The sequence below is a fragment of the Aulonocara stuartgranti genome (genome assembly GCF_965226115.1).
Source record: "Aulonocara stuartgranti genome assembly, chromosome: 16".
NCBI classification, from domain to species: domain Eukaryota; kingdom Metazoa; phylum Chordata; class Actinopteri; order Cichliformes; family Cichlidae; genus Aulonocara; species Aulonocara stuartgranti.
In genome coordinates this window covers 24,386,883-24,397,090 of record NC_138952.1, presented here as the reverse complement: position 1 = coordinate 24,397,090, position 10,208 = coordinate 24,386,883, and positions in this window count along the sequence as shown.

Here is a 10,208-nt window from a genome sequence, read left to right as displayed (position 1 = left end):
TTTGAGTGCATTTAAAAATAAACTCTATGTGATGTCAATTCTAATATATATTCCACATATTTCGATCTTTTTAATGTGGTTTAGGAAAGACTTCAACTAAGCTGACAGATTTCAAAACAAGTCAGAGGTAATGCTAATGTCAAAAAACCCACCAAACACATAATTTATCATTCCAGTTATCGTATAATTATTCTGACTGCAGTGCCATTTGTGTATGTGCTTTGTTTGCGTTGTTTAAGAGGCTATTTGTAGTTTCATTATGTGCAGTAAATGGGACCACATAGAGCACTTGCTTGTATTGACTTTGAAGATTGCATTTCTTCCTTCTTCAGAGGCCGTCCGTCTCTTTAGCCTGAAGCTCCCAAACCACACAGCCGGCCAGTTCATGGTGGCCTTTTATTATGATGTCAGCACTTCGCTTAAAGAGCATTCAATATCTCCAGGACGGCCGTTGGTGGAACATCAATAGAATAACACAGACGAGCAATAGATGGCTATTCCTCATAGTCGGTCAGTTCATTTGCTCATTGATTTATTGGTAGCTGACAGTGTAATGGAATTAAGTAGCAGTGATTATCACAAGCAAACAGGTTATTTGTTTGTTTGTTCTTCCTGCATCTGTTTGCAGAGTTTCAGCACTAGCTGTGCACAGGTGAAAGATTACACACGCGCTTACGGACACGTAAATAGATCTACGAAAACTCAAAGTCCTACTGAATTATTTGAACAAAATGAGAAAGGTCTCAAAGTGCAATGTATGTTATGTGATTTATTATTAGACAGGGTAAAAACTAGGTAATGCAAAGGAAAGAGAAATGAAAGAGCAGGAAAAACAAAAGCATCCCCGATGGAGGGGAAAGCTATTGGACACAGCCTGATTTTCAGGCCTATTAAAAGATGGTCATCTAGAAAGCAGGCGGAACCTTGTAAGACAATTGAACCAAAATCACCCACATAAATCAGAGCGTGATTACCTCAGGAGCTGGAGTTATTGGGTGTTAACGTTGCTGTGCACGCGCTTTAACTTATTAACACTCTTAATAGTGAGGAACAGATTTTAACAGAAGTCCTGCAAAACCCGAATGAGGTGGAACAACAACAGCAAACCAAAAAAGAAGTAATGCATTCAACTGGTGTTGGTCTGTTTCATCTCGACAGTGGCACCTTGATGCTGAAGTCAAAATCCTCCAAGATTTCACAAAGTTTGGCAATTCTGTGTTGAAAGGTTTCTCTGTTTTTTGTTTTTTTTGGTAAATGTGTACAATCATATCTCTCCATCTCCATCTACTACAGCATCCCTGGTTCTGTAATTCATGCAAAATGAAATGAAAACCTTCTTAGCAATATGCAGATTTCTTTATGCAAAACAGCATTACCTATGGTGCGCGGACGGCAGCTAATGCCTTTGATCAGTCTCTCTGACATTCTAACTACTGAGAAGAAAAGAACTTAAAAATTGTAAAGGCTCTTAATTGAAGTGAACATAAAAGAAGATACATGGTGTTAATTGGTATACGCTAAGAATAATCTAGACCTTGGAGACCACTGTCCCTTACCGGCCCCCCTGCCAAAGTGTCAGGATTTACATCTTTAATTCAAGATTTCCCCACATTAATTACCTCGCAGGCAGCGAAATGCGGATTACTTCATTTTAAAGTATAATAAACATCCAAATAGCCCCTCCACCCTCCTCATCCATGAATATAAATTTTGGTTAGTGTGCAAAAGCAGCACTGGGTCTCGTGTTCTTAAAGAGGTTGTGCAGCAAGCATGTGTCTCAGAAAGAATTTGAATTTAGTAAAAACATAATTGAAGTACACATTGTTGGATGAAAACCTTTAATCATAACAGTTCAGAGTTATAACAATAAAGTTAGAACGATGCATATGGAGATTTAAAGATGAAATTATACTTAGAGGTCACTGTGCAGGTGTTACACCAGATTGTTTTGGAAAATGCAGAGCATATTTGGCATGGTATCATTGGCATAACGACTAATTTGTATGTGTTTCTGTGTGTGTGTGTGTCTGTCTTTTCAGTGAGGTAAAGCAATTTGAACACTGGACTCCAATATGACCTTTGATTATGAGAGGAATAAAGCAGTGCTCATATCCCAGGCCTCTCCGTTTCCTCTCAACATGATGAATGGGACACCCTGAGCTGCAGGACAGAACAACCATTTGAGAATCCAGGGTGACACACACACACACACACACACACACACACACACACACACAGAAGTGCTGACAGACAAATGACACTCTGATGGAAAGTGAAGCACTTTTAAGCCCTTAAATGCCACCACCACCAGCAGCGCACACACACACACACACACACACACACACACACACACACACACACACACACACACACACACACACACACACAGTCTGTACTATTCTAGCCGCTGCACTTATCTCCCTCCCTTTAGCACATTTAACACTATACTGCCCTTGAAAATAACCAGCTAAGTTGTGGCTTTTATCTCGTGAGGAGGTTCATGTATGGATTTATTAGTGGAAAATAGACACATCTACCATGGCTTATTGAAACAGTTTCAAACGCATCCCAATGTGGTTAATATTATGCAGTTTATTAAGCAACAATAAGCAATTTATGTAAACACAGTTCAAACGAGCGCCGCTCCTGTACACCTTAAAATCCTCCTCTTTTTTTGAAGTGGTGTTATTTTGGGGATTCATTGTAATTTATTGGCTCAAAGTGCACAATACAGTGTTAAAACTGATTTGATATGGAAACCTGCAGGGACATATTAATTAAAATAGCAATCTAATTAGCATTCCACTGTGACCTAAAAGTTGAATATTATTAGAGCTGCAACCGTCGGCTGTGATGAAAAGAGCTTACATGACAGTGAAATTGAAATTCAAAGAGCTGGAGATAATGTACACACAGATCAAAAGAACAAACGGTGGGGAGAAAAATAACACACCAAGAAGTTTTACATTTCCTCACAAGGGGGAAAACCAGTGTGTTGTGCACACTCCTGCACCCACATTCACACACATGAAAACACTGTTACACTCAGTATTAGGTAGTTGAGTATAATTTAACCTAAAAATGTAGCACGTAGAAATGTCAGCGCAGTGACAAAGAACTTACACTGGTAATGTAATAGCAGGTAAGTTCACTATTTATAAAGTTTAGGAGGAAGAGCAATTTGGGCTGACATGAATATTTTTTATCTTTAGGTTATAAATTGGCTGTTGATGTTTTAATTCACATCAGTTCATATGAAGACATAATGTTAGAAAGTTGAAAAATGTATCAATAATACCAAGTAACGTTTTAGTTTTCTACTTACTCAAAGACTATTTTACAAGTTTTAAACCCTATTTCTCTGCTGGAGCAGGGAAAAAGTACCCTAATTGCAGGACCTACATTATACTTTGTGATCCGATAATAGGAATGTGTCGATATGCTGGCTGAATATAGCAAAGAAGACAATATAACACATACTGTTATCAGTTTGTCTGTTGTGCTACATAATTAGTTGTACATTTTTAAAGATAGCGTGAGGAGCTGAAAGAGCAATGAGGATTTTTTTGTTTAGCTGGCACACACAGGGCATAACAACAAAACGTTCTTATCAGCACTCCTGACTTTCAGAATAGTTGCATAGTTTTGGAAGTATTGGAAGTATTTTAAAGTAAGTGCTTTCTATCTAACAATCACACACATTCGCACTTGAGGTTTATTTTACTCAAGTAGCCAGAGATTCAATGAGAATTAGGTAGCTGACCTGCTCTGCCTCTTGAGCCACAGCCATCTCACCAGGATATGAGTAAAACACCAGTTATTATAATATTTCTATGAGTAAAGTTAAGAGGAGTGCATTTAAAGCACTTGAAGTAGGAGTAGGACCGCTCATGATGCAAAATGACTTTTTTGTTATGTTATGACATTTTGTACTTTTATTACACAGTAATATTGTTTCTCTTATTATAAAACAATAATGTAATATTTTTCCCCAGTGGAGTATAATGAGGCATGCAAAATACCTGAAAACTTAAGTATTCTAAATAAACATGCTTGCTTGCTTTACACCACTGCCGTTATCACACTGTCACAATAGTACGTCAGAAAAGGTAAAGAATGTACAGACAAACACTTTTCTATCCTGATCTGTTGAAGTAAATATTGTGTTTTCAAACCGAATAATAATACCAAGAGTTATTGATTATTTTGTCCACAAATGACTGTCCTTGATTACTGAAATCTTCCTGTACGCCTGTTGCGGTCTCTTTTTTCCTAATGATTTTGTGCTCTTGTTAAATAGACACTTCAGATAGGACAAAGCTGAAAAATGACACGCAGTAAGAATCGAACCTGAGGACACCCTGCCCTGAGCAGCAAACCAACTGACTATCTGGACAGCCCTGGTTTTAATATTTTATGATGATTGCTGACTTTAGGTCATAGGTTTCCAGCCTGTTTTCCCCATCTCTTGGCTCCTGTTTGAAATCCAATAAGCAGTTCTTCACAGTCATATTGAAGTATAGATTACCTACAGTACACAGCAGGAGGAAGCAAAGGAGAGGTTTACATTGCTGCGATCATTGACTCTACACTTGGTCTGACAGATTTCATCATTTTACCAAAGCGGTTAACCTGTATTAACTGCCACAGCTTTCCCCAATATACATTAAGCCTAACACAGGTCATGACAATCAAAACAGTCCTCACACGGGTCAGTGCGCTCCACTCTACTCATTGTTACTTCGGTTTAACCTTGAGGGGTTGTATGCTTTTCCCTGCCTCCCTTTGGGGAGACTTGCATATTTCTGCATAGCCTTGTGCACCAGTTGAGGTGCCTGTTCTCTGGGTAAGGGCCTCTACGCTTCTCCTGCAGCTCTACAAGCGGGTGTGTTAACATGTGTCCCTGCAGTGGGCCGCCGCGCCAGCCAGCAAGTGATAATTATTCATTAGTATTCATTAGTGTGAGGTGCTGGCCGGTGCAGGGCTCATGTTGAATCAGTGTTCTGACGAGGCCTCGGCCCGGCGCGGGTCAGTGAGGAGCCAGTAATTAGGCCCACCAGTCAGGAGGCATTTTCCTAAGCACAACACATGAGCTTGAGAGAGACGAGATGCAACCACCAGGAGAGAGGCTGCAGGAAGAGAGAGAGTGTGCATTTTATTTTTAAAAGAAAGCCAACCTTGGCCTCCTTGCTTCCCTGCCTGGGTAGTGCCGAGTATCTTAACCTTTCTCCATCACTCACTCCATCTGCGGTAAAAATGCGAGATAACCTTGGCTGTCTGCTTTGTTTGCCTTGTGCGCTTTCTCTTTGAAGATTTTTTTTAATCCTTTTTTTTTTTACTTCCCTCAGCTCTCCTCTCCATTTTTTAATTGAAGGATATATAGCGTATATGATTCTGTTTCCTTAAATCTAATATGTTGGTTGCATATGCTTATTTATGGATCTCTGCATGTCAAATGGTTGATAATAGCAGCAGTTATTATCACTTACAGAGATAATTGTGTAACAGTTAACATGACAGAGTGGTCGCCTCCCAGGAATGCTGTTAGTATTGTAAATGGGACCGAGGCCTAACCGAATTAATCTAATTGAAAGATAATTACACTGGCTGCAACAAAGCTGGACCAGATTCATCAAACTGCTTCCTGCCCCCGTGAGCCATTAAGAGGAAGAGATCTACAAGCAAGCACGGGAAGGTTAAAGGCATCCGGGGTGCTCAAAGCTGGCTGTGCCGAAGCTGTCAGTACATATCTGACACAGAAAAAGAGGATTTGACATTGACTGACAGCAATTGAGAAAACAGGGGGTCAAATGTTGAGCTGTTGCGAGACAGGAGAGAGGAAAGGCGCGAACCCCCCAGATCCAAGTCTCTGTGGAGGACAGCAGAAATCCAATGAGATGATAGCTTATCCTGTCAACACATAATGTCAGTTTCCCTTGAATATAAACAAAGAGCATAAGACACTGACAACCTCTCACTCTGCTTCTCTTTCTGTTTCTTTCTATGTTGTTGTTTTTTTTGCTTGTTCATTCATGTGCAAGCATGGGTACACATGGATGTGGGAAAGGGAGTGCCTCACATAACCTCGCAATATCCTGACATGATTCCAGATTAGACGAATTCCCTAAACTACAAGAGAATGGCACGACACCCTCGTCTTTCCCAACAAGCCCCCCTCCCTTTACATTTCCTCATTCCTTCCCTTGGTCTCCAGCATGCACATTTTTTCTCCTTTGGATTTATCAGATTGGCATAGGTGGGTTGACAGCTCTCAAACTGGCACTGCAGAAGGGGGAGATCCCAGAGTGTGAAGGTTAGCTGGATAAACCTATCCGGGGTCTGCCCAGGAGGAGGAGAGGAGGAGAAGGATGAAGAGGGTGTGTATGAGGGGGGAGGCCATGGGAGAGCTGGAGAAGGGGAGAGGAGAGTGAGGGAGAGAGGCTTGGTAGGGCCCCGCTGAGCACATAAGCTTCCATGCTGAGCGCAAACGTGGCTGGCTGACAGTTGTGCTCAGCCTTCACTGTAATAATGAATAAAAGGAAACTCCCTGCAGATTACACATCTTCCGTGTTTTGACATTGACCTTAATACATAATTTAACCACAAAGCCTGAACAGTGTGTAACGAGATAAGAGAGGACCAGAGGATAGAAAAAAGATGCCTGGCCTAAAACATACAGGCCAAAAAAGGCGCCTCAGCCGTAATGGCTCTAATATGAGCCAGTCTGTGAGGACCAGTATTTTTTTTCTAAACAAGATGGGAGTATTTGTGGGAGAAGACTGGAAGATTGAAGGCAGCAGGAAAATTATGGATATGTGTGCGTGTGGTGTGTGTGAAAAATACAGTAATTTTCCTGCTTATCGAATTCCCAGTGGGAGGAGAAGGTAGTGCTGCTAAACCTCAATAGAATAGTAATGTGCCAGCCCGGCTGTTGTGTGTGTTTGTGCTTCTTCCCACTGTTCATATAGTTCTGTTTAGTGTGTAACTGTAGACTGGCTGAGTGTGATATCTGAAAGAGGTATTTGTCACTCTCATTGTCACTTCTCGGTCTGTGTGTGTGTGTGTGTGGGGGGGGGCATCGTGTGTTTGTGTGTTTTCCTCGGGGCGTGTGAGCATTGTGATGTCTGAGTGACTGTTAAGCGCAGTGTTTGCTGAGCCAGCACTCTCTGCCACAGGTTATGTCACTTCAGCTGAGGTCACCATGTCACAGAGACTGTCAGGAAATGCTTTCTTTAGCCAAACTCCCTAAGGAGAAAGCTACCAGACTCTCACACACACAGCCTTTAGCTGAATGTGTCCTAAGTATTCACATCCTAGATGAGCCACCATTATGTTACCAGCAGCTCGAAAGGCTGCGACATGAAGAGGGACACCGCAGTGATCTCGATGCCATTTGTTTACTAAAACACAAACAAAGAGAATAGATTAAGCACAATTACTTAACTGCAGTTTCTGTATCTAACCATTCATGCCATCATGGATAATTTGTATCCAGTATCATTTAGTACTTAGTGTTATTCATTAGACATGGAATCCCATGTGGGATCAATGTTTTTTTACTCTTTTTCTACACTTCCAGCACATGTTCATTTGCTTAGCCCTTTAGTTGTTACTAAAAGACATGAAAACACCTTGTTTAGGGTATGAAAAGATTGTGCTTTAGCTTAAAATACAAAGAAAAACACTTATTTTAAAGCTTTGATTATTATCTTGCCTGAGTGGCACAGCTCAGTTGGCATGTGTAGTGCAAACACACACTTTGTACCTGCACAAAGTCAATTCCTGCCAATGCACACAAAAGAACAGACTGAATTTCAGGCTTTGCCATGAGACTAGGAGCCACTAATACAGACCTGGCCCACATCCTCACACAGTTTCCTTAGGGTCATAATCAGGGTCAGCACCTTGAATGTAAGGACATAGCGACTGGTCCCAATCCTGGTTTAAAAAATACACCTTTTGTTTTCTACTTGCATTTGGCGCATTCATGTGTGTTTTACTGTTAATGGTAAATGCTGCAGATTGAGAATCATTACTACCACATTAAAGCGATGATTACATCACTACTCACCTGCTAGGTGCTGTTGAATACAGATACAGGTCTTAAATAAGAATTAGGAAGGCTGTACTTGCTCCTTCCTCTCCTACCCTTTCATACTCTTCACTGCTCTCACACCCTTTCGTCTTCGGGCTCTACATGCACAGACTGTTCTGTAATTGAAGCAGCACGTCAGAGCCGTCTTCCTGTCTGCATGTAACCCTCTGATTCACACTATTCTCATTAGTGTCATAATTACCTCGTGTTGAAAAGCAAGGGCCTGAACGAGCTCCTCAATGAGCGCTAAGGTGAGAGTGCGGGCCTGTGGCACTCTTGGTTGGGGGGGTTAAGGCTGACCTCCAGCCCAACAGGGGGCAGTGGTGATGTACTGAACTCAGCCTGCATGATGTCCACAGCTGAGTGCATGAGGTCTTTTTAAGGGCTGCCTGCTGTTTTGCATGGTAACAAGCAGTTGTGAAGGGAAAACCGATTGGGCAATAAATGAAACAGGAAAAATTGTTCCCTGGAATAGATAAGTGCTGCTGCTTTTTCATACATTTTCTGTTTCTTCTATCAGCTATCTCTTTATAAAGCCGCCTCCTTCTCCCAGGAAAATATACACACCTGTCAGTCTGTGCCTAGTCCTTGGACTAGACCTTTGTCTCAGAGCCCTTGGAGTTCTTTAGGGGATTTGCTTGGCTGCGGCCTAACCGGCCCTGAACAGCCAATAAAGTGGTCCAGCTGGGTAGGACATCTAGTATGTGTGTTGTAAGTATGCCTGTGTGGACTTGTGCCATCATGGCTCAGTTAGCACACAGACCCACAGCTATGACTGTGGTGGCAATAGTACTTTGGTGCTTTGCCATCAGGCTTCCCTCCAAGGACTGTGTCAAGACAGTGATGATGCAGGGTGGTGCTCTACTTCTGCAGCAGTAATCTAATGAGCCTGTAAACACACTCATTTGACATCATTAATTGGAGGGAGATCAGAGATCCAAGAGGGTGTGTGTGTATAGTGTGTGTGTGTGTGTGTGTGTGGTAGCAGTTGGAGGGTTCTCCCATCAGAGAGGGTTCTCCCAGATCAAAGATTTAGAGTGTGAAATCCCTGATTATGCGACAGAGAGACACATTAGAGGCAGTTTTCTGCCAAGCTGAGAGAGCAGCAGTGTTTGGTCAGTGCCAACAGAAGGCCTTGTTTTCAGCAATAGAAAGCACTAAAGCAACACACTTGAAGCTGCCCTCTGTTTTGTCAATTATACAGTGAGTGGATAAATCAAAGTTGGAAGACATGGAGTTTATCTGCGTCCAGTTTATTGATTTTTAACTATTTCAGGAATCGTAAACGTGTGAAACTACATTTTAAACGCATGGTGACAAAGCTTCTCGCGGTGCTTTTGAAAAAAGTTTGAATCTTCTTTGTGACTGTCACAGAGTGCGATCCATTAGCTTTAATTGCGCTGCCATACTGGTTCAGTCACATTTGTCAGCTGGATCTAAGCGGGGGGGAAACAGAGGTGCAGTGCTAGAGTTGCTTGCTACTAGTAGTCCTCTGCTCTGAGAGCAACCCAGTCCAGTCGTTAATGATCTATCTGTCTACCACCCGCACAATGGCCCACACCGCTGTTCGCTTTCATTTACAGAGTGCCAGTCTCTGAACTCCCCTCATCAGCCCTTTGTTCCTGACTGTTTAATGTTTTTTGGGGAGTTGATTGGTGTAGCTTTGTATGGGATACTTTTGAGCAAGTGGCTTAGAGAGACAGCTAGAGCAGGAATTTTCTAGTTTAATACATTATGAAGATTTCACTTTCTGCCTTTGATTCTGTACTGACAGTTATCCTTCAGTCCTCCTTTAAAGTCCCACTTTCAATCCCTAATGGCTGTCATGTCGCTGCACTCTCTGGACTCTTACTCAAAGTGTCATTGGCATAATGGTCGGCAGCCGTTGGCCTCTTTTGATCATCCATGCTGTGTGCGAGAGCAACTAGAGCTGAAACAGTGAGGTGTATGAGGTGTGTGTGTGTGTGTGTGTGCGCGCGCACTGCTTGCGCCTCTGCTCGGCTGCCACTCCCAGGCAGAGCTCCACCACCGGAAATCTAAAATTCACTTTCAAATAGTTTTCCTCCTGTTCTTGGTGCCTAATAGCCACGCACTGCAAAGTGTGTGTGCATGT